At 40.3% G+C, this 21162-nt stretch overlaps 20 non-coding genes across 20 annotated transcripts; all 20 read left to right on the plus strand.

Moving 5' to 3' along the window:
• The first annotated feature begins 2331 nt into the window (after positions 1–2331).
• Positions 2332–2403, plus strand: trnaa-ugc (transfer RNA alanine (anticodon UGC)). Its single transcript has one exon. It is a non-coding gene; the product is annotated as a tRNA-Ala (tRNA).
• A 468-nt stretch (positions 2404–2871) lies between these two features.
• On the plus strand, positions 2872–2943 carry trnat-cgu (transfer RNA threonine (anticodon CGU)). The gene has a single exon. It is a non-coding gene; the product is annotated as a tRNA-Thr (tRNA).
• Positions 2944–4081: 1138 nt separating this feature from the next.
• Positions 4082–4153, plus strand: trnaa-cgc (transfer RNA alanine (anticodon CGC)). The gene has a single exon. It is a non-coding gene; the product is annotated as a tRNA-Ala (tRNA).
• Positions 4154–4620: 467 nt separating this feature from the next.
• On the plus strand, positions 4621–4692 carry trnat-cgu (transfer RNA threonine (anticodon CGU)). The gene has a single exon. It is a non-coding gene; the product is annotated as a tRNA-Thr (tRNA).
• Positions 4693–5828: 1136 nt separating this feature from the next.
• trnaa-cgc (transfer RNA alanine (anticodon CGC)) lies at positions 5829–5900 on the plus strand. The gene has a single exon. It is a non-coding gene; the product is annotated as a tRNA-Ala (tRNA).
• A 467-nt stretch (positions 5901–6367) lies between these two features.
• On the plus strand, positions 6368–6439 carry trnat-cgu (transfer RNA threonine (anticodon CGU)). The gene has a single exon. It is a non-coding gene; the product is annotated as a tRNA-Thr (tRNA).
• Positions 6440–8575: 2136 nt separating this feature from the next.
• On the plus strand, positions 8576–8647 carry trnaa-cgc (transfer RNA alanine (anticodon CGC)). Its single transcript has one exon. It is a non-coding gene; the product is annotated as a tRNA-Ala (tRNA).
• Positions 8648–9114: 467 nt separating this feature from the next.
• On the plus strand, positions 9115–9186 carry trnat-cgu (transfer RNA threonine (anticodon CGU)). The gene has a single exon. It is a non-coding gene; the product is annotated as a tRNA-Thr (tRNA).
• Positions 9187–10325: 1139 nt separating this feature from the next.
• Positions 10326–10397, plus strand: trnaa-cgc (transfer RNA alanine (anticodon CGC)). The gene has a single exon. It is a non-coding gene; the product is annotated as a tRNA-Ala (tRNA).
• A 467-nt stretch (positions 10398–10864) lies between these two features.
• trnat-cgu (transfer RNA threonine (anticodon CGU)) lies at positions 10865–10936 on the plus strand. The gene has a single exon. It is a non-coding gene; the product is annotated as a tRNA-Thr (tRNA).
• A 1138-nt stretch (positions 10937–12074) lies between these two features.
• Positions 12075–12146, plus strand: trnaa-cgc (transfer RNA alanine (anticodon CGC)). The gene has a single exon. It is a non-coding gene; the product is annotated as a tRNA-Ala (tRNA).
• Positions 12147–12613: 467 nt separating this feature from the next.
• On the plus strand, positions 12614–12685 carry trnat-cgu (transfer RNA threonine (anticodon CGU)). The gene has a single exon. It is a non-coding gene; the product is annotated as a tRNA-Thr (tRNA).
• Positions 12686–13823: 1138 nt separating this feature from the next.
• Positions 13824–13895, plus strand: trnaa-ugc (transfer RNA alanine (anticodon UGC)). The gene has a single exon. It is a non-coding gene; the product is annotated as a tRNA-Ala (tRNA).
• Positions 13896–14362: 467 nt separating this feature from the next.
• trnat-cgu (transfer RNA threonine (anticodon CGU)) lies at positions 14363–14434 on the plus strand. The gene has a single exon. It is a non-coding gene; the product is annotated as a tRNA-Thr (tRNA).
• A 1137-nt stretch (positions 14435–15571) lies between these two features.
• On the plus strand, positions 15572–15643 carry trnaa-cgc (transfer RNA alanine (anticodon CGC)). The gene has a single exon. It is a non-coding gene; the product is annotated as a tRNA-Ala (tRNA).
• A 1677-nt stretch (positions 15644–17320) lies between these two features.
• trnaa-cgc (transfer RNA alanine (anticodon CGC)) lies at positions 17321–17392 on the plus strand. The gene has a single exon. It is a non-coding gene; the product is annotated as a tRNA-Ala (tRNA).
• A 467-nt stretch (positions 17393–17859) lies between these two features.
• trnat-cgu (transfer RNA threonine (anticodon CGU)) lies at positions 17860–17931 on the plus strand. Its single transcript has one exon. It is a non-coding gene; the product is annotated as a tRNA-Thr (tRNA).
• A 1135-nt stretch (positions 17932–19066) lies between these two features.
• Positions 19067–19138, plus strand: trnaa-ugc (transfer RNA alanine (anticodon UGC)). The gene has a single exon. It is a non-coding gene; the product is annotated as a tRNA-Ala (tRNA).
• A 467-nt stretch (positions 19139–19605) lies between these two features.
• Positions 19606–19677, plus strand: trnat-cgu (transfer RNA threonine (anticodon CGU)). The gene has a single exon. It is a non-coding gene; the product is annotated as a tRNA-Thr (tRNA).
• A 1135-nt stretch (positions 19678–20812) lies between these two features.
• Positions 20813–20884, plus strand: trnaa-ugc (transfer RNA alanine (anticodon UGC)). The gene has a single exon. It is a non-coding gene; the product is annotated as a tRNA-Ala (tRNA).
• The last annotated feature ends 278 nt before the right edge of the window (positions 20885–21162 follow it).

Raw genomic sequence — 21162 nt, forward strand, 5'->3', positions numbered from 1 at the left:
ATGATATTATGGAAATGCACATTCATTAGAACAGTGTAAAGAAAGGTAAATTGTATTGATATGACCACTGCGACCTGTAGCCTCTAGTCGGCTGGCCCTCGCTACCTATTCATCACCAGACCCACTGGCTCCAGGTCATCTATAAGTCTATGCTAGAGTAAGCTCTGCCTTATCTCGCTCACTGGTCACGATAACAACACCCACCCGTAGCACACGCTCCAGCAGGTATATCTCCCTGGTCATCCCCAAAGCCAACACCTCCTTTGGCCGCCTTTCCTTCCAGTTCTCTGCTGCCAATGACTGGAACGAATTGCAAAAATCGCTGAAGCTGGAGACTTATATTCCCTCAATAACTTTAAACATCAGCTATCTGAGCAGCTAACCGATCGCTGCCGCTGTACACATAGCCCATCTGTAAATAGCCCACCCAATCTACCTACCTCATCCACATATTGTTTTATTTACTTTCTGCTCTTTTGCACACCAGTATTTCTACTTGCACATCATCATCAGACTCAACTATCACTCCAGTGTTAATTGCTAAATTGTAATTACTTCGCTACTATGGCCCATTTATTGCCGTACCTCCTGTCATGACTGTCCTGATCAGGTCAGGGTACAGGACCCACCACCCTACAGATTATCTCCCAAACCCCCAACAGAGGAGGAGAGATCTAGGGTCTGAAGATGTGGGGGTTTTATGACACCTCACGCCCATATAAACCTTAGGCCACAGAGAATTCCTTTGTCCTAACAATGGAGAACTGGCCTCAGAACATTAACATGCAATAAAGGGACTTTGGAAAATGGTTTCCGTCAGCCACAATGGTGGTCATGACGAGAGGTGGAATATTAAAATGTATGTATCTTTGTATTGTTTTTAAAGGTTAAGAGATGACGTTATTATGAAACATGTACCTTTAAGAGTTTTCCCAGTATATGCCTGATGTTTATACATTGTACGTTGTGTGGAAAATATCCAAATCAAACAGAATGTTTTGGTAAAGATGAAATGTGAAGTTAGTGTCAAATTAGATTTTAGTCAAAATCTAGGCCTTGCCCCTTTACTTGGTCCGCCCAGAGAATTGCCCTAAAGGCGGTTACACCCACTTCTGACCCAAGGGTATAAGACAGGAGAGTGAAGAATTAACATAGGAGACTAATTGACCCCAAGCTGCAGCGAAGGTCTAACAAAGTCGATGAACCCCAAAACGAAACACAAGGTTGAAGACAAAGAAACATTTTTCTACACGAGCTACAGACGAGTAGCTGTGTCTAAGCGGGTGAATTCAAGCCGAACCACCCAGCCTCCACTCTCCATTGAATCGTGGTATCTACACCGTTCGAGCCCGAAGCTGTGAGCTCTGAGCTACAGAGCTGTCTGTCCTAGAGACGGTGAGGGATCAGACCACAAGCCAAGAAGGACACTGACATCGTGAGGAACAACCAGAGTTGCGCCGGAGAAGTGTGTCATTGAGAAGCCTAAACGACCCACGCGGAGCTTCCCACCTGAGACCCTCCAACACGTAATTACATCATTATATTCTGACCCATAAGAGCGGCAGTTCGGGCAAGGCTAGGTTTTAAATAAGCATAGCTGACAAATGAACGCAAATGTATATTTCTCTCGTGTACTTCCTTTGTTTCTCTCTCTTTTAAATCCCCATTTTGGGTAAAACGTGCCATAGTGTGTTGGCCCGTTATACTAAGTCCTAATCAATAGCTAGACTGTGTTTTGTGTATGTGTATTTTTATCATCATTTTAGCTTGCTAGTAAATAAATAATCAACTAAGAATGGTGTGGTAAATTCATTGGTAAAGCCCGGGTCCGTGCAGATTCCCGGATTATGCGACGTTCAGAATGAGACTGTAGAGGAAATTGATTAATTTAGCGATTGTTGTAAAATCGATATTCTGATATCCTTTGAGTTAATTTGGGAAATAGAAACTCAATCAAAACAATGTTCCCATGGTGCCCCAGGTTAATGAGTTAATAATTGCTTGATTCATTGCTTAATTCATTTAATCGCGCAATTATAAACCGTTAATCATTCGATGAGAAACAGTCGTCACATTAACTAATACAACGTCACGACACTCCTCATGCCATTTGCACACACTGTATATAGACTTTCTTTTTTTCTATTGTGTTATTGACTGTATGCTTGTTTATTCCATTTGTAACACTGTGTTGTTGTTTGTGTCGCACTGCTTTGCTTTATCTTGGCCAGGTCGCAGTTCTAAATGAGAACTTGTTCTCCACTAGCTTACCTGGTTAAATAAAGATGAAATATTTTTTTTTTTTAAAATACAAAAAATCTTTCTCAGAAAGGGGATGTAGCTCAGTGGTAGAGCGCATGCTTTGCATGTATGAGGTCCTGGGTTCAATCCCCAGCTTCTCCATTTAAAATTATTGCATTGACCCAACTCCTACTTTACAGAATGTTGAAATTTTAAGCAGGAAACAGAGATGTGCTAAATAATTTGGTCTTGTAATCTGAAGAACATGCGTTCAATCCCTGTTTGTACATTTATAGAACAGAAGTGGCATTGTTGCCAACTTTTATGGCGTCATTTTCAAAAACTGAAGTTCATGGGTTCGATCCCAGTCTGTACCTGGTTTAAGAATTGCTGCTATCATTTCATTGTAGTTTCAATGGAGTGGTGTATATAAAAAGTACATTGTATTGATATTGCATTTTATCTGCAAATGAAATGGGAAGGAAGCTCAGACGGGGAGTGCATGCAAAATATGTATGAGGTCCTCGGTTCAATCCCAAGATTCTCCACTGAGTTTTATTTGTGTGCCAAATTCACATTTACACAACTACTACTTTCCAGAATGTTGATGAATACTTTGTAGAGTAGAGTGGCATGGTGGCCAAGTGGTAAGGCGTCGGTCTCGTAAACCGAAGATCATGGGTTCAAGTCCCGTCCGTGCCTGTATGAAAGACATCTGATATCATGGACCTGTGCTTTATTGGAGGACTTTGCAGAAAAAGCAAGTTGTATCAATATTGCAACACAGCTATTATAGTAAGGGGATGTATCTCTATGGTAGAGCCAGTACTTTACATGTATGCGGTCCAACGTTAATCCCCAACTTCTCTGTTGATTGTATTTAGTTGTTAAATTATCTTTTGCACAACTCCCACTTTCCAGAATGTTGACATTCTAAGAAGGAAATAGATATGCTAAATCATCTGTTTCTGTAAACTGAAGCACATGGGTTCAATCCTTGTTCCACGTTTATGGAAGATAGCTGATATTATGGAAATGTACATTCATTAGAACAGTGTAAAGAAAAGGTAAATTGTATTGATATGACCACTGCGACCTGTATGCTCTAGTCGGCTGGCCCTCGCTACCTATTCGTCACCAGACCCACTGGCTCCAGGTCATCTATAAGTCTATGCTAGGTAAAGCTCCGCCTTATCTCAGCTCACTGGTCACGATAACAACACCCACCCGTAGCACGCGCTACAGCAGGTATATCTCACTGGTCATCCGCAAAGTCAACACCTCCTTTGGCCGCCTTTCCTTCCATTTCTCTGCTGCCAATGACTGGAACGAATTGCAAAAATCGCTGAAGCTGGAGACTTATATTTCCCTCACTAACTTTAAACATCAGCTATCTGAGCAGCTAACCGATCGCTGCAACTGTACATAGCCCATCTGTAAATAGCCCACCCAATCTACCTACCTCATCCACATATTGTTTTTATTTACTTTCTGCTCTTTTGCACACCAGTATTTCTACTTGCACATCATCATCTGCTCATCTATCACTCCAGTAGTTAATTTGCTAAATTGTAATTACTTCGCTACTATGGCCTATTTATTGCCGTACCTCCTCATGCCATTTGCACACACTGTATATAGACTTTCATTTTTCTATTGTGTTATTGACTGTACGCTTGTTTATTCCATTTGTAACTCTGTGTTGTTGTTTGTGTCGCACTGCTTTGCTTTATCTTGGCCAGGTCGCAGTTCTAAATGAGAACTTGTTCTCCACTAGCTTACCTGGTTAAATAAAGATGAAATAAAATAAAAAAAGAAACATTTTTTTCTTTCCCAGAAAGGGGATGTAGCTCAGTGGTAGAGCGCATGCTTCGCATGTATGAAGTCCTGGGTTCAATCCCCAGCTTCTCCATTTAAAATTATTGCATTGACCCAACTCCTACTTTACAGAATGTTGAAATTTTAAGCAGGAAACAGAGATGTGCTAAATAATTTGGTCTTGTAATCTGAAGAACATGCGTTCAATCCCTGTTTGTACATTTATAGAACAGAAGTGGCATTGTTGCCAACTTTTATGGCGTCATTTTCAAAAACTGAAGTTCATGGGTTCGATCCCAGTCTGTACCTGGTTTAAGAATTGCTGCTATCATTTCATTGTAGTTTCAATGGAGTGGTGTATATAAAAAGTACATTGTATTAATATTGCATTTTATCTGCAAATGAAATGGGATGGAAGCTCAGAGGGGGAGTGCATGCAAAATATGTATGAGGTCCTCGGTTCAATCCCAAGATTCTCCACTGAGTTTATTTGTGTGCCAAATTCACATTTACACAACTACTACTTTCCAGAATGTTGATGTATAATTTGTAGAGTAGAGTGGCATGGTGGCCAAGTGGTAAGGCGTCGGTCTCGTAAACCGAAGATCATGGGTTCAAATCCCGTCCGTGCCTGTATGAAAGACATCTGATATCATGGACCTGAGCTTTTATTGGAGGACTTTCCAGAAAAAGCAAGGTGTATCAATATCGCAACACAGCTATTATAGTAAGGGGATGTATCTCTATGGTAGATCCAGTACTTTACATGTATGCGGTCCAACGTTAATCCCCAACTTCTCTGTTGATTGTATTTAGTTGTTAAATTATCTTTTGCACAACTCCCACTTTCCAGAATGTTGACATTCTAAGAAGGAAATAGATATGCTAAATCATCTGTTTCTGTAAACTGAAGCACATGGGTTCAATCTTTGTTCCACGTTTATGGAAGATAGCTGATATTATGGAAATGTACTTTCATTAGAACAGTGTAAAGAAAAGGTAAATTGTATTGATATGACCACTGCGACCTGTATGCTCTAGTCGGCTGGCCCTCGCTACCTATTCGTCACCAGACCCACTGGCTCCAGGTCATCTATAAGTCTATGCTAGGTAAAGCTCCGCCTTATCTCAGCTCACTGGTCACGATAACAACACCGACCCGTAGCACGCGCTACAGCAGGTATATCTCACTGGTCATCCCCAAAGCCAACACCTCTTTGGCCGCCTTTCCTTCCAGTTCTCTGCTGCCAATGACTGGAACGAATTGCAAAAATCGCTGAAGCTGGAGACTTATATTTCCCTCACTAACTTTAAACATCAGCTATCTGAGCAGCTAACCGATCGCTGCAGCTGTACATAGCCCATCTGTAAATAGCCCACCCAATCTACCTACCTCATCCACATATTGTTTTTATTTACTTTCTGCTCTTTTGCACACCAGTATTTTACTTGCACATCATCATCTGCTCATCTATCACTCCAGTATTAATTTGCTAAATTGTAATTACTTCGCTACTATGGCCTATTTTTTGCCGTACCTCCTCATGCCATTTGCACACACTGTATATAGACTTTCTTTTTTTCTATTGTGTTATTGACTGTACGCTTGTTTATTCCATTTGTAACTCTGTGTTGTTGTTTGTGTCGCACTGCTTTGCTTTATCTTGGCCAGGTCGCAGTTCTAAATGAGAACTTGTTCTCCTCTAGCTGACCTGGTTAAATAAAGATGAAATAAAATAAAAAAAGAAACATTTTTTCTTTCCCAGAAAGGGGATGTAGCTCAGTGGTAGAGCGCATGCTTCGCATGTATGAGGTCCTGGGTTCAATCCCCAGCTTCTCCATTTAAAGTTATTGCATTGACCCAACTCCTACTTTACAGAATGTTGAAATTTTAAGCAGCAAACAGCGATGTGCTAAATAATTTGGTCTTGTAATCTGAAGAACATGCGTTCAATCCCTGTTTGTACATTTATAGAACAGAAGTGGCATTGTTGCCAACTTTTATGGCGTCATTTTCAAAAACTGAAGTTCATGGGTTCGATCCCAGTCTGTACCTGGTTTAAGAATTGCTGCTATCATTTCATTGTAGTTTCAATGGAGTGGTGTATATAAAAAGTACATTGTATTAATATTGCATTTTATCTGCAAATGAAATGGGATGGAAGCTCAGAGGGGGAGTGCATGCAAAATATGTATGAGGTCCTCGGTTCAATCCCTAGATTCTCCACTGAGTTTATTTGTGTGCCAAATTCACATTTACACAACTACTACTTTCCAGAATGTTGATGTATAATTTGTAGAGTAGAGTGGCATGGTGGCCAAGTGGTAAGGCGTCGGTCTCGTAAACCGAAGATCATGGGTTCAAATCCCGTCCGTGCCTGTATGAAAGACATCTGATATCATGGACCTGTGCTCTTATTGGAGGACTTTCCAGAAAAAGCAAGTTGTATCAATATTGCAACACAGCTATTATAGCAAGGGCATGTATCTCTATGGTAGAGCCAGTACTTTACATGTATGCGGTCCAACGTTAATCCCCAACTTCTCTGTTGAGTGTATTTAGTTGTTAAATTATCTTTTGCACAACTCCCACTTTCCAGAATGTTGACATTCTAAGAAGGAAATAGATATGCTAAATCATCTGTTTCTGTAAACTGAAGCACATGGGTTCAATCCTTGTTCGACGTTTATGGAAGATAGCTGATATTATGGAAATGTACATTCATTAGAACAGTGTAAAGAAAAGGTAAATTGTATTGATATGACCACTGCGACCTGAATGCTCTAGTCGGCTGACCCTCGCTACCTATTCGTCACCAGACCCACTGGCTCCAGGTCATCTATAAGTCTATGCTAGGTAAAGCTCCGCCTTATCTCAGCTCACTGGTCACGATAACAACACCCACCCGTAGCACGCGCTACAGCAGGTATATCTCACTGGTCATCCCCAAAGCCAACACCTCCTTTGGCCGCCTTTCCTTCCAGTTCTCTGCTGCCAATGACTGGAACGAATTGCAAAAATCGCTGAAGCTGGAGACTTATATTTCCCTCACTAACTTTAAACATCAGCTATCTGAGCAGCTAACCGATCGCTGCAGCTGTACATAGCCCATCTGTAAATAGCCCACCCAATCTACCTACCTCATCCACATATTGTTTTTATTTACTTTCTGCTCTTTTGCACACCAGTATTTTACTTGCACATCATCATCTGCTCATCTATCACTCCAGTATTAATTTGCTAAATTGTAATTACTTCGCTACTATGGCCTATTTTTTGCCGTACCTCCTCATGCCATTTGCACACACTGTATATAGACTTTCTTTTTTTCTATTGTGTTATTGACTGTACGCTTGTTTATTCCATTTGTAACACTGTGTTGTTGTTTGTGTCGCACTGCTTTGCTTTATCTTGGCCAGGTCGCAGTTCTAAATGAGAACTTGTTCTCCACTAGCTTACATAAAGACAAGGCTCTCCTTTATCTAACCAAACTGTCCGATTTCAGAAAGGCTTTACAGCGAAAGCAAAACATTAGATTATGTCAGCAGAGTACCCAGCCAGAAATAATCACACAGCCATTTTTCAAGCTAGCATATCATGTCACATAAACCCAAACCATATCTAAATGCAGCACTAACCTTTGATGATCTTCATCAGATGACACTCCTAGGACATTGTGTTATACAATACATGCATGTCTGTTCAATCAAGTTCATATTTATATCAAAAAACAGCTTTTTACATTAGCATGTGACGTTCAGAACTAGCATTCCCACCGAACACTTCCGGTGATTTTACTAAATTACTCACGATAAACGTTCACAAAAAGCATAACAATTATTTTAAGAATTATAGATACAGAACTCCTCTATGCACTCGATATGTCCGATTTTAAAATAGCTTTTCGGATGAAGCACATTTTGCAATAATGTAAGTACATAGCCCGGCGTTACAGGGCTAGCTATTTAGACACCCTGCAAGTTTAGCCTTCACCAAAATCACATTTCCTATAAGAAAAATGTTCTTACCTTGCTTGTTCTTCATCAGAATACACTGCCAGGACTTCTACTTCAATAACAAATGTAGGTTTGGTCCCAAATAATCCATCGTTATATCCAAACAGCGACGTTTTGTTCGTGCGTTCTAGACACTATCCCAACGCTAAATCTCGGCCACGAGCATGACGCAAAATATGACAAAAAAATTCTAAATATTCCATTACCGTACTTCGAAGCATGTCAACCGCTGTTTAAAACCAATATTTATGCAATTTATCTCGTAGAGAAGCGATAATATTCCGACCAGGAATCTGCCTGTCTGTAAACTGAGGAAAAAACCGAAAGCCGGGGGCGGGGCGTGTCACGCGCCTAAGGCTTAGTCCATTGAGTGACCACTTAGCTTTTGCTCTCCTTTGTTTCAGCCAGGGCTTTGAATTACGTCATTCCTGTTTTTCCCGGGCTGTTAAATAAAGATGAAATAAAATTAAAAAAGAAACGTTTTTTTCTTTCCCAGAAAGGGGATGTAGCTCAGTGGTAGAGCGCATGCTTCGCATGTATGAGGTCCTGGGTTCAATCCCCAGCTTCTCCATTTAAAATTATTGCATTGACCCAACTCCTACTTTACAGAATGTTGAAATTTTAAGCAGGAAACAGAGATGTGCTAAATAATTTGGTCTTGTAATCTGAAGAACATGCGTTCAATCCCTGTTTGTACATTTATAGAACAGAAGTGGCATTGTTGCCAACTTTTATGGCGTCATTTTCAAAAACTGAAGTTCATGGGTTCGATCCCAGTCTGTACTTGGTTTAAGAATTGCTGCTATCATTTCATTGTAGTTTCAATGGAGTGGTGTATATAAAAAGTACATTGTATTGATATTGCATTTTATCTGCAAATGAAATGGGATGGAAGCTCAGAGGGGGAGTGCATGCAAAATATGTATGAGGTCCTCGGTTCAATCCCAAGATTCTCCACTGAGTTTATTTGTGTGCCAAATTCACATTTACACAACTACTACTTTCCAGAATGTTGATGTATAATTTGTAGAGTAGAGTGGCATGGTGGCCAAGTGGTAAGGCGTCGGTCTCGTAAACCGAAGATCATGGGTTCAAATCCCGTCCGTGCCTGTATGAAAGACATCTGATATCATGGACCTGTGCTTTTATTGGAGGACTTTCCAGAAAAAGCAAGGTGTATCAATATTGCAACACAGCTATTATAGTAAGGGGATGTATCTCTATGGTAGAGCCAGTACTTTACATGTATGCGGTCCAACGTTAATCCCCAACTTCTCTGTTGAGTGTATTTAGTTGTTAAATTATCTTTTGCACAACTCCCACTTTCCAGAATGTTGACATTCTAAGAAGGAAATAGATATGCTAAATCATCTGTTTCTGTAAACTGAAGCACATGGGTTCAATCCTTGTTCCACGTTTATGGAAGATAGCTGATATTATGGAAATGTACATTCATTAGAACAGTGTAAAGAAAAGGTAAATTGTATTGATATGACCACTGCGACCTGTATGCTCTAGTCGGCTGGCCCTCGCTACCTATTCGTCACCAGACCCACTGGCTCCAGGTCATCTATAAGTCTATGCTAGGTAAAGCTCCGCCTTATCTCAGCTCACTGGTCACGATAACAACACCGACCCGTAGCACGCGCTACAGCAGGTATATCTCACTGGTCATCCCCAAAGCCAACACCTCCTTTGGCCGCCTTTCCTTCCAGTTCTCTGCTGCCAATGACTGGAACGAATTGCAAAAATCGCTGAAGCTGGAGACTTATATTTCCCTCACTAACTTTAAACATCAGCTATCTGAGCAGCTAACCGATCGCTGCAGCTGTACATAGCCCATCTGTAAATAGCCCACCCAATCTACCTACCTCATCCACATATTGTTTTTATTTACTTTCTGCTCTTTTGCACACCAGTATTTTACTTGCACATCATCATCTGCTCATCTATCACTCCAGTATTAATTTGCTAAATTGTAATTACTTCGCTACTATGGCCTATTTTTTGCCGTACCTCCTCATGCCATTTGCACACACTGTATATAGACTTTCTTTTTTTCTATTGTGTTATTGACTGTACGCTTGTTTATTCCATTTGTAACTCTGTGTTGTTGTTTGTGTCGCACTGCTTTGCTTTATCTTGGCCAGGTCGCAGTTCTAAATGAGAACTTGTTCTCCACTAGCTTACCTGGTTAAATAAAGATGAAATAAAATTAAAAAAAGAAACATTTTTTTCTTTACCAGAAAGGGGATGTAGCTCAGTGGTAGAGCGCATGCTTCGCATGTATGAGGTCCTGGGTTCAATCCCCAGCTTCTCCATTTAAAATTATTGCATTGACCCAACTCCTACTTTACAGAATGTTGAAATTTTAAGCAGGAAACAGAGATGTGCTAAATAATTTGGTTTTGTAATCTGAAGAACATGCGTTCAATCCCTGTTTGTACATTTATAGAACAGAAGTGGCATTGTTGCCAACTTTTATGGCGTCATTTTCAAAAACTGAAGTTCATGGGTTCGATCCCAGTCTGTACCTGGTTTAAGAATTGCTGCTATCATTTCATTGTAGTTTCAATGGAGTGGTGTATATAAAAAGTACATTGTATTGATATTGCATTTTATCTGCAAATGAAATGGGATGGAAGCTCAGAGGGGGAGTGCATGCAAAATATGTATGAGGTCCTCGGTTCAATGCCAAGATTCTCCACTGAGTTTATTTGTGTGCCAAATTCACATTTACACAACTACTACTTTCCAGAATGTTGATGTATAATTTGTAGAGGAGAGTGGCATGGTGGCCAAGTGGTAAGGCGTCGGTCTCGTAAACCGAAGATCATGGGTTCAAATCCCGTCCGTGCCTGTATGAAAGACATCTGATATCATGGACCTGTGCTTTATTGGAGGACTTTGCAGAAAAAGCAAGTTGTGTCAATATTGCAACACAGCTATTATAGTAAGGGGATGTATCTCTATGGTAGATCCAGTACTTTACATGTATGCGGTCCAACGTTAATCTCCAACTTCTCTGTTGATTGTATTTAGTTGTTAAATTATCTTTTGCACAACTCCCACTTTCCAGAATGTTGACATTCTAAGAAGGAAATAGATATGCTAAATCATCTGTTTCTGTAAACTGAAGCACATGGGTTCAATCCTTGTTCCACGTTTATGGAAGATTGCTGATATTATGGAAATGTACTTTCATTAGAACAGTGTAAAGAAAAGGTAAATTGTATTGATATGACCACTGCGACCTGTATGCTCTAGTCGGCTGGCCCTCGCTACCTATTCGTCACCAGACCCACTGGCTCCAGGTCATCTATAAGTCTATGCTAGGTAAAGCTCCGCCTTATCTCAGCTCACTGGTCACGATAACAACACCCACCCGTAGCACGCGCTACAGCAGGTATATCTCACTGGTCATCCCCAAAGCCAACACCTCTTTTGGCCGCCTTTCCTTCCAGTTCTCTGCTGCCAATGACTGGAACGAATTGCAAAAATCGCTGAAGCTGGAGACTTATATTTCCCTCACTAACTTTAAACATCAGCTATCTGAGCAGCTAACCGATCGCTGCAGCTGTACATAGCCCATCTGTAAATAGCCCACCCAATCTACCTACCTCATCCACATATTGTTTTTATTTACTTTCTGCTCTTTTGCACACCAGTATTTTTACTTGCACATCATCATCTGCTCATCTATCACTCCAGTAGTTAATTTGCTAAATTGTAATTACTTCGCTACTATGGCCTATTTATTGCCGTACCTCCTCATGCCATTTGCACACACTGTATATAGACTTTCTTTTTTTCTATTGTGTTATTGACTGTACGCTTGTTTATTCCATTTGTAACTCTGTGTTGTTGTTTGTGTCGCACTGCTTTGCTTTATCTTGGCCAGGTCGCAGTTCTAAATGAGAACTTGTTCTCCACTAGCTTACCTGGTTAAATAAAGATGAAATAAAATAAAAAAAGAAACATTTTTTCTTTCCCAGAAAGGGGATGTAGCTCAGTGGTAGAGCGCATGCTTCGCATGTATGAGGTCCTGGGTTCAATCCCCAGCTTCTCCATTTAAAATTATTGCATTGACCCAACTCCTACTTTACAGAATGTTGAAATTTTAAGCAGGAAACAGAGATGTGCTAAATAATTTGGTCTTGTAATCTGAAGAACATGCGTTCAATCCCTGTTTGTACATTTATAGAACAGAAGTGGCATTGTTGCCAACTTTTATGGCGTCATTTTCAAAAACTGAAGTTCATGGGTTCGATCCCAGTCTGTACCTGGTTTAAGAATTGCTGCTATCATTTCATTGTAGTTTCAATGGAGTGGTGTATATAAAAAGTACATTGTATTGATATTGCATTTTATCTGCAAATGAAATGGGATGGAAGCTCAGAGGGGGAGTGCATGCAAAATATGTATGAGGTCCTCGGTTCAATCCCAAGATTCTCCACTGAGTTTATTTGTGTGCCAAATTCACATTTTCACAACTACTACTTTCCAGAATGTTGATGTATAATTTCTAGAGTAGAGTGGCATGGTGGCCAAGTGGTAAGGCGTCGGTCTCGTAAACCGAAGATCATGGGTTCAAATCCCGTCCGTGCCTGTATGAAAGACATCTGATATCATGGACCTGTGCTTTATTGGAGGACTTTCCAGAAAAAGCAAGGTGTATCAATATTGCAACACAGCTATTATAGTAAGGGGATGTATCTCTATGGTAGATCCAGTACTTTACATGTATGCGGTCCAATGTTAATCCCCAACTTCTCTGTTGATTATATTTAGTTGTTAAATTATCTTTTGCACAACTCCCACTTTCCAGAATGTTGACATTCTAAGAAGGAAATAGATATGCAAAATCATCTGTTTCTGTAAACTGAAGCACATGGGTTCAATCCTTGTTCCACGTTTATGGAAGATAGCTGATATTATGGAAATGTACATTCATTAGAACAGTGTAAAGAAAAGGTAAATTGTATTGATATGACCACTGCGACCTGTATGCTCTAGTCGGCTGGCCCTCGCTACCTATTCGTCACCAGACCCACTGGCTCCAGGTCATCTATAAGTCTATGCTAGGTAAAGCTCCGCCTTATCTCAGCTCACTGGTCACGATAACAACACCGACCCGTAGCACGCGCTACAGCAGGTATATCTCACTGGTCATCCCCAAAGCCAACACCTCTTTTGGCCGCCTTTCCTTCCAGTTCTCTGCTGCCAATGACTGGAACGAATTGCAAAAATCGCTGAAGCTGGAGACTTATATTTCCCTCACTAACTTTAAACATCAGCTATCTGAGCAGCTAACCGATCGCTGCAGCTGTACATAGCCCATCTGTAAATAGCCCACCCAATCTACCTACCTCATCCACATATTGTTTTTATTTACTTTCTGCTCTTTTGCACACCAGTATTTTACTTGCACATCATCATCTGCTCATCTATCACTCCAGTATTAATTTGCTAAATTGTAATTACTTCGCTACTATGGCCTATTTTTTGCCGTACCTCCTCATGCCATTTGCACACACTGTATATAGACTTTCTTTTTTTCTATTGTGTTATTGACTGTACGCTTGTTTATTCCATTTGTAACTCTGTGTTGTTGTTTGTGTCGCACTGCTTTGCTTTATCTTGGCCAGGTCGCAGTTCTAAATGAGAACTTGTTCTCCACTAGCTGACCTGGTTAAATAAAGATGAAATAAAATAAAAAAATGTAAAAAAAAGTTCTTTCCCAGAAAGTCGATGTAGCTCAGTGGTAGAGCGCATGCTTTGCATGTATGAGGTCCTGGGTTCAATCCCCAGCTTCTCCATTTAAAATTATTGCATTGACCCAACTCCTACTTTACAGAATGTTGAAATTTTAAGCAGGAAACAGAGATGTGCTAAATAATTTGGTCTTGTAATCTGAAGAACATGCGTTCAATCCCTGTTTGTACATTTATAGAACAGAAGTGGCATTGTTGCCAACTTTTATGGCGTCATTTTCAAAAACTGAAGTTCATGGGTTCGATCCCAGTCTGTACCTGGTTTAAGAATTGCTGCTATCATTTCATTGTAGTTTCAATGGAGTGGTGTATATAAAAAGTACATTGTATTGATATTGCATTTTATCTGCAAATGAAATGGGATGGAAGCTCAGAGGGGGAGTGCATGCAAAATATGTATGAGGTCCTCGGTTCAATCCCAAGATTCTCCACTGAGTTTATTTGTGTGCCAAATTCACATTTACACAACTACTACTTTCCAGAATGTTGATGTATAATTTGTAGAGTAGAGTGGCATGGTGGCCAAGTGGTAAGGCGTCGGTCTCGTAAACCGAAGATCATGGGTTCAAATCCCGTCCGTGCCTGTATGAAAGACATCTGATATCATGGACCTGTGCTTTATTGGAGGACTTTCCAGAAAAAGCAAGTTGTATCAATATTGCAACACAGCTATTATAGTAAGGGGATGTATCTCTATGGTAGATCCAGTACTTTACATGTATGCGGTCCAACGTTAATCCCCAACTTCTCTGTTGATTGTATTTAGTTGTTAAATTATCTTTTGCACAACTCCCACTTTCCAGAATGTTGACATTCTAAGAAGGAAATAGATATGCTAAATCATCTGTTTCTGTAAACTGAAGCACATGGGTTCAATCCTTGTTCCACGTTTATGGAAGATAGCTGATATTATGGAAATGTACATTCATTAGAACAGTGTAAAGAAAAGGTAAATTGTATTGATATGACCACTGCGACCTGTATGCTCTAGTCGGCTGGCCCTCGCTACCTATTCGTCACCAGACCCACTGGCTCCAGGTCATCTATAAGTCTATGCTAGGTAAAGCTCCGCCTTATCTCAGCTCACTGGTCACGATAACAACACCCACCCGTAGCACGCGCTCCAGCAGGTATATCTCACTGGTCATCCCCAAAGCCAACACCTCCTTTGGCCGCCTTTCCTTCCAGTTCTCTGCTGCCAATGACTGGAACGAATTGCAAAAATCGCTGAAGCTGGAGACTTATATTTCCCTCACTAACTTTAAACATCAGCTATCTGAGCAGCTAACCGATCGCTGCAGCTGTACATAGCCCATCTGTAAATAGCCCACCCAATCTACCTACCTCATCCACATATTGTTTTTATTTACTTTCTGCTCTTTTGCACACCAGTATTTTTACTTGCACATCATCATCTGCTCATCTATCACTCCAGTATTAATTTGCTAAAATGTAATTACTTCGCTACTATGGCCTATTTTTTGCCGTACCTCCTCATGCCATTTGAACACACTGTATATAGACTTTCTTTTTTTCTATTGTGTTATTGACTGTACGCTTGTTTATTCCATTTGTAACTCTGTGTTGTTGTTTGTGTCGCACTGCTTTGCTTTATCTTGGCCAGGTCGCAGTTCTCAATGAGAACTTGTTCTCCACTAGCTTACCTGGTTAAATAAAGATGAAATAAAATAAAAAAAGAAACATTTTTTCTTTCCCAGAAAGGGGATGTAGCTCAGTGGTAGAGCGCATGCTTCGCATGTATGAGGTCCTGGGTTCAATCCCCAGCTTCTCCATTTAAAATTATTGCATTGACCCAACTCCTAATTTACAGAATGTTGACATTTTAAGCAGGAAACAGAGATGTGCTAAATAATTTGGTCTTGTAATCTGAAGAACATGCGTTCAATCCCTGTTTGTACATTTATAGAACAGAAGTGGCATTGTTGCCAACTTTTATGGCGTCATTTTCAAAAACTGAAGTTCATGGGTTCGATCCCAGTCTGTACCTGGTTTAAGAATTGCTGCTATCATTTCATTGTAGTTTCAATGGAGTGGTGTATATAAAAAGTACATTGTATTGATATTGCATTTTATCTGCAAATGAAATGGGATGGAAGCTCAGAGGGGGAGTGCATGCAAAATATGTATGAGGTACTCGGTTCAATCCCAAGATTCTCCACTGAGTTTATTTGTGTGCCAAATTCACATTTACACAACTACTACTTTCCAGAATGTTGATGTATAATTTGTAGAGTAGAGTGGCATGGTGGCCAAGTGGTAAGGCGTCGGTCTCACAAACCTAAGATCATGGGTTCAAATCCCGTCCGTGCCTGTATGAACGAAATCTGATATCATGGACCTGTACTCTTATTTGAGGACTTTCCAGAAAATGCAAGGTGTATCGATATTGCAACACAGCTATTATAGTAAGGGGATGTATCTCTATGGTAGATCCAGTACTTTACATGTATGCGGTCCAACGTTAATCCCCAACTTCTCTCTTGATTGTATTTAGTTGTTAAATGATCTTTTGCACAACTCCCACTTTCCAGAATGTTGACATTCTAAGAAGGAAATAGATATGCTAAATCATCTGTTTCTGTAAACTGAAGCACATGGGTTCAATCCTTGTTCCACGTTTATGGAAGATAGCTGATATTATGGAAATGTACATTCATTAGAACAGTGTAAAGAAAAGGTAAATTGTATTGATATGACCACTGCGACCTGTATGCTCTAGTCGGCTGGCCCTCGCTACCTATTCGTCACCAGACCCACTGGCTCCAGGTCATCTATAAGTCTATGCTAGGTAAAGCTCCGCCTTATCTCAGCTCACTGGTCACGATAACAACACCCACCCGTAGCACGCGCTACAGCAGGTATATCTCACTGGTCATCCCCAAAGCCAACACCTCCTTTGGCCGCCTTTCCTTCCAGTTCTCTGCTGCCAATGACTGGAACGAATTGCAAAAATCGCTGAAGCTGGAGACTTATATTTCCCTCACTAACTTTAAACATCAGCTATCTGAGCAGCTAACCGATCGCTGCAGCTGTACATAGCCCATCTGTAAATAGCCCACCCAATCTACCTACCTCATCCACATATTGTTTTTATTTACTTTCTGCTCTTTTGCACACCAGTATTTTACTTGCACATCATCATCTGCTCATCTATCACTCCAGTATTAATTTGCTAAATTGTAATTACTTCGCTACTATGGCCTATTTATTGCCGTACCTCCTCATGCCATTTGCACACACTGTATATAGACTTTCTTTTTTTCTATTGTGTTATTGACTGTATGCTTGTTTATTCCATTTGTAACTCTGTGTTGTTGTTTGTGTCGCACTGCTTTGCTTTATCTTGGCCAGGTCGCAGTTCTAAATGAGAACTTGTTCTCCACTAGCTTACCTGGTTAAATAAAGATGAAATAAAATTTAAAAAAGAAACATTTTTTCTTTCCCAGAAAGGGGATGTAGCTCAGTGGTAGAGCGCATGCTTCGCATGTATGAGGTCCTGGGTTCAATCCCCAGCTTCTCCATTTAAAATTATTGCATTGACCCAACTCCTACTTTACAGAATGTTGAAATTTTAAGCAGGAAACAGAGATGTGCTAAATAATTTGGTCTTGTAATCTGAAGAACATGCGTTCAATCCCTGTTTGTACATTTATAGAACAGAAGTGGCATTGTTGCCAACTTTTATGGCGTCATTTTCAAAAACTGAAGTTCATGGGTTCGATCCCAGTCTGTACTTGGTTTAAGACTTGCTGCTATCATTTCATTGTAGTTTTAATGGAGTGGTGTATATAAAAAGTACATTGTATTGATATTGCATTTTATCTGCAAATGAAATGGGATGGAAGCTCAGAGGGGGAGTGCATGCAAAATATGTATGAGGTAATCGGTTCAATCCCAAGATTCTCCACTGAGTTTATTTGTGTGCCAAATTCACATTTACACAACTACTACTTTCCAGAATGTTGATGTATAATTTGTAGAGTAGAGTGGCATGGTGGCCAAGTGGTAAGGCGTCGGTCTCGTAAACCGAAGATCATGGGTTCAAATCCCGTCCGTGCCTGTATGAAAGACATCTGATATCATGGACCTGTGCTCTTATTGGAGGACTTTCCAGAAAAAGCAAGGTGTATCAATATTGCAACACAGCTATTATAGTAAGGGGATGTATCTCTATGGTAGATCCAGTACTTTACATGTATGCGGTCCAACGTTAATCCCCAACTTCTCTGTTGATTGTATTTAGTTGTTAAATTATCTTTTGCACAACTCCCACTTTCCAGAATGTTGACATTCTAAGAAGGAAATAGATATGCTAAATCATCTGTTTCTGTAAACTGAAGCACATGGGTTCAATCCTTGTTCCACGTTTATGGAAGATAGCTGATATTATGGAAATGTACATTCATTAGAACAGGGTAAGAAAAGGTAAATTGTATTGATATGACCACTGCGACCTGTATGCTCTAGTCGGCTGGCCCTCGCTACCTATTCGTCACCAGACCCACTGGCTCCAGGTCATCTATAAGTCTATGCTAGGTAAAGCTCCGCCTTATCTCAGCTCACTGGTCACGATAACAACACCCACCCGTAGCACGCGCTACAGCAGGTATATCTCACTGGTCATCCCCAAAGCCAACACCTCTTTTGGCCGCCTTTCCTTCCAGTTCTCTGCTGCCAATGACTGGAACGAATTGCAAAAATCGCTGAAGCTGGAGACTTATATTTCCCTCACTAACTTTAAACATCAGCTATCTGAGCAGCTAACCGATCGCTGCAGCTGTACATAGCCCATCTGTAAATAGCCCACCCAATCTACCTACCTCATCCACATATTGTTTTTATTTACTTTCTGCTCTTTTGCACACCAGTATTTTACTTGCACATCATCATCTGCTCATCTATCACTCCAGTGTTAATTTGCTAAATTGTAATTACTTCGCTACTATGGCCTATTTATTGCCTTACCTCCTCATGCCATTTGCACACACTGTATATAGACTTTCTTTTTTTCTATTGTGTTATTGACTGTACGCTTGTTTATTCCATTTGTAACTCTGTGTTGTTGTTTGTGTCGCACTGCTTTGCTTTATCTTGGCCAGGTCGCAGTTCTAAATGAGAACTTGTTCTCCACTAGCTTACCTGGTTAAATAATGATGAAATAAAATAAAAAAAGAAAAATAATTCTTTCCCAGAAAGGGGATGTAGCTCAGTGGTAGAGCGCATGCTTTGCATGTATGAGGTCCTGGGTTCAATCCCCAGCTTCTCCATTTACAATTATTGCATTGACCCAACTCCTACTTTACAGAATGTTGAAATTTTAAGCAGGAAACAGAGATGTGCTAAATAATTTGGTCTTGTAATCTGAAGAACATGCGTTCAATCCCTGTTTGTACATTTATAGAACAGAAGTGGCATTGTTGCCAACTTTTATGGCGTCATTTTCAAAAACTGAAGTTCATGGGTTCGATCCCAGTCTGTACCTGGTTTAAGAATTGCTGCTATCATTTCATTGTAGTTTCAATGGAGTGGTGTATATAAAAAGTACATTGTATTGATATTGCATTTTATCTGCAAATGAAATGGGATGGAAGCTCAGAGGGGGAGTGCATGCAAAATATGTATGAGGTCCTCGGTTCAATACCAAGATTCTCCACTGAGTTTATTTGTGTGCCAAATTCACATTTACACAACTACTACTTTCCAGAATGTTGATGTATAATTTGTAGAGTAGAGTGGCATGGTGGCCAAGTGGTAAGGCGTCGGTCTCGTAAACCGAAGATCATGGGTTCAAATCCCGTCCGTGCCTGTATTAAAGACATCTGATATCATGGACCAGTGCTCTTATTGGAGGACTTTCCAGAAAAAGCAAGTTGTATCAATATTGCAACACAGCTATTATAGTAAGGGGATGTATCTCTATGGTAGATCCAGTACTTTACATGTATGCGGTCCAACGTTATTCCCCAACTTCTCTGTTGATTGTATTTAGTTGTTAAATTATCTTTTGCACAACTCCCACTTTCCAGAATGTTGACATTCTAAGAAGGAAATAGATATGCTAAATCATCTGTTTCTGTAAACTGAAGCACATGGGTTCAATCCTTGTTCGACGTTTATGGAAGATAGCTGATATTATGGAAATGTACATTCATTAGAACAGTGTAAAGAAAAGGTAAATTGTATTGATATGACCACTGCGACCTGAATGCTCTAGTCGGCTGGCCCTCGCTACCTATTCGTCACCAGACCCACTGGCTCCAGGTCATCTATAAGTCTATGCTAGGTAAAGCTCCGCCTTATCTCAGCTCACTGGTCACGAAACAACACCCACCCGTAGCACACGCTCCTGCAGGTATATCTCACTGGTCATCCCCAAAGCCAACACCTCTTTGGCCGCCTTTCCTTCCAGTTCTCTGCTGCCAATGACTGGAACGAATTGCAAAAATTGCTGAACCTGGAGACTTATATTTCCCTCACTAACTTTAAACATCAGCTATCTGAGCAGCTAACCGATCGCTGCAGCTGTACATAGCCCATCTGTAAATAGCCCACCCAATCTACCTACCTCATCCACATATTGTTTTTATTTACTTTCTGCTCTTTTGCACACCAGTATTTTTACTTGCACATCATCATCTGCTCATCTATCACTCCAGTGTTAATTTGCTAAATTGTAATTACTTCGCTACTATGGCCTATTTATTGCCTTACCTCCTCATGCCATTTGCACACACTGTATATAGACTTTCTTTTTTCTATTGTGTTATTGACTGTACGCTTGTTTATTCCATTTGTAACACTGTGTTGTTGTTTGTGTCGCACTGCTTTGCTTTATCTTGGCCAGGTCGCAGTTCTAAATGAGAACTTGTTCTCCACTAGCTTACCTGGTTAAATAAAGATGAAATAAAATAAAAAAAGAAACATTTTTTCTTTCCCAGAAAGGGGATGTAGCTCAGTGGTAGAGCGCATGCTTTGCATGTATGAGGTCCTGGGTTCAATCCCCAGCTTCTCCATTTAAAATTATTGCATTGACCCAACTCCTACTTTACAGAATGTTGAAATTTTAAGCAGGAAACAGAGATGTGCTAAATAATTTGGTCTTGTAATCTGAAGAACATGCGTTCAATCCCTGTTTGTACATTTATAGAACAGAAGTGGCATTGTTGCCAACTTTTATGGCGTCATTTTCAAAAACTGAAGTTCATGGGTTCGATCCCAGTCTGTACCTGGTTTAAGAATTGCTGCTATCATTTCATTGTAGTTTCAATGGAGTGGTGTATATAAAAAGTAC

The sequence above is a fragment of the Salmo trutta genome, unplaced genomic scaffold, assembly GCF_901001165.1.
Source record: "Salmo trutta unplaced genomic scaffold, fSalTru1.1, whole genome shotgun sequence".
Lineage (NCBI taxonomy): Eukaryota > Metazoa > Chordata > Actinopteri > Salmoniformes > Salmonidae > Salmo > Salmo trutta.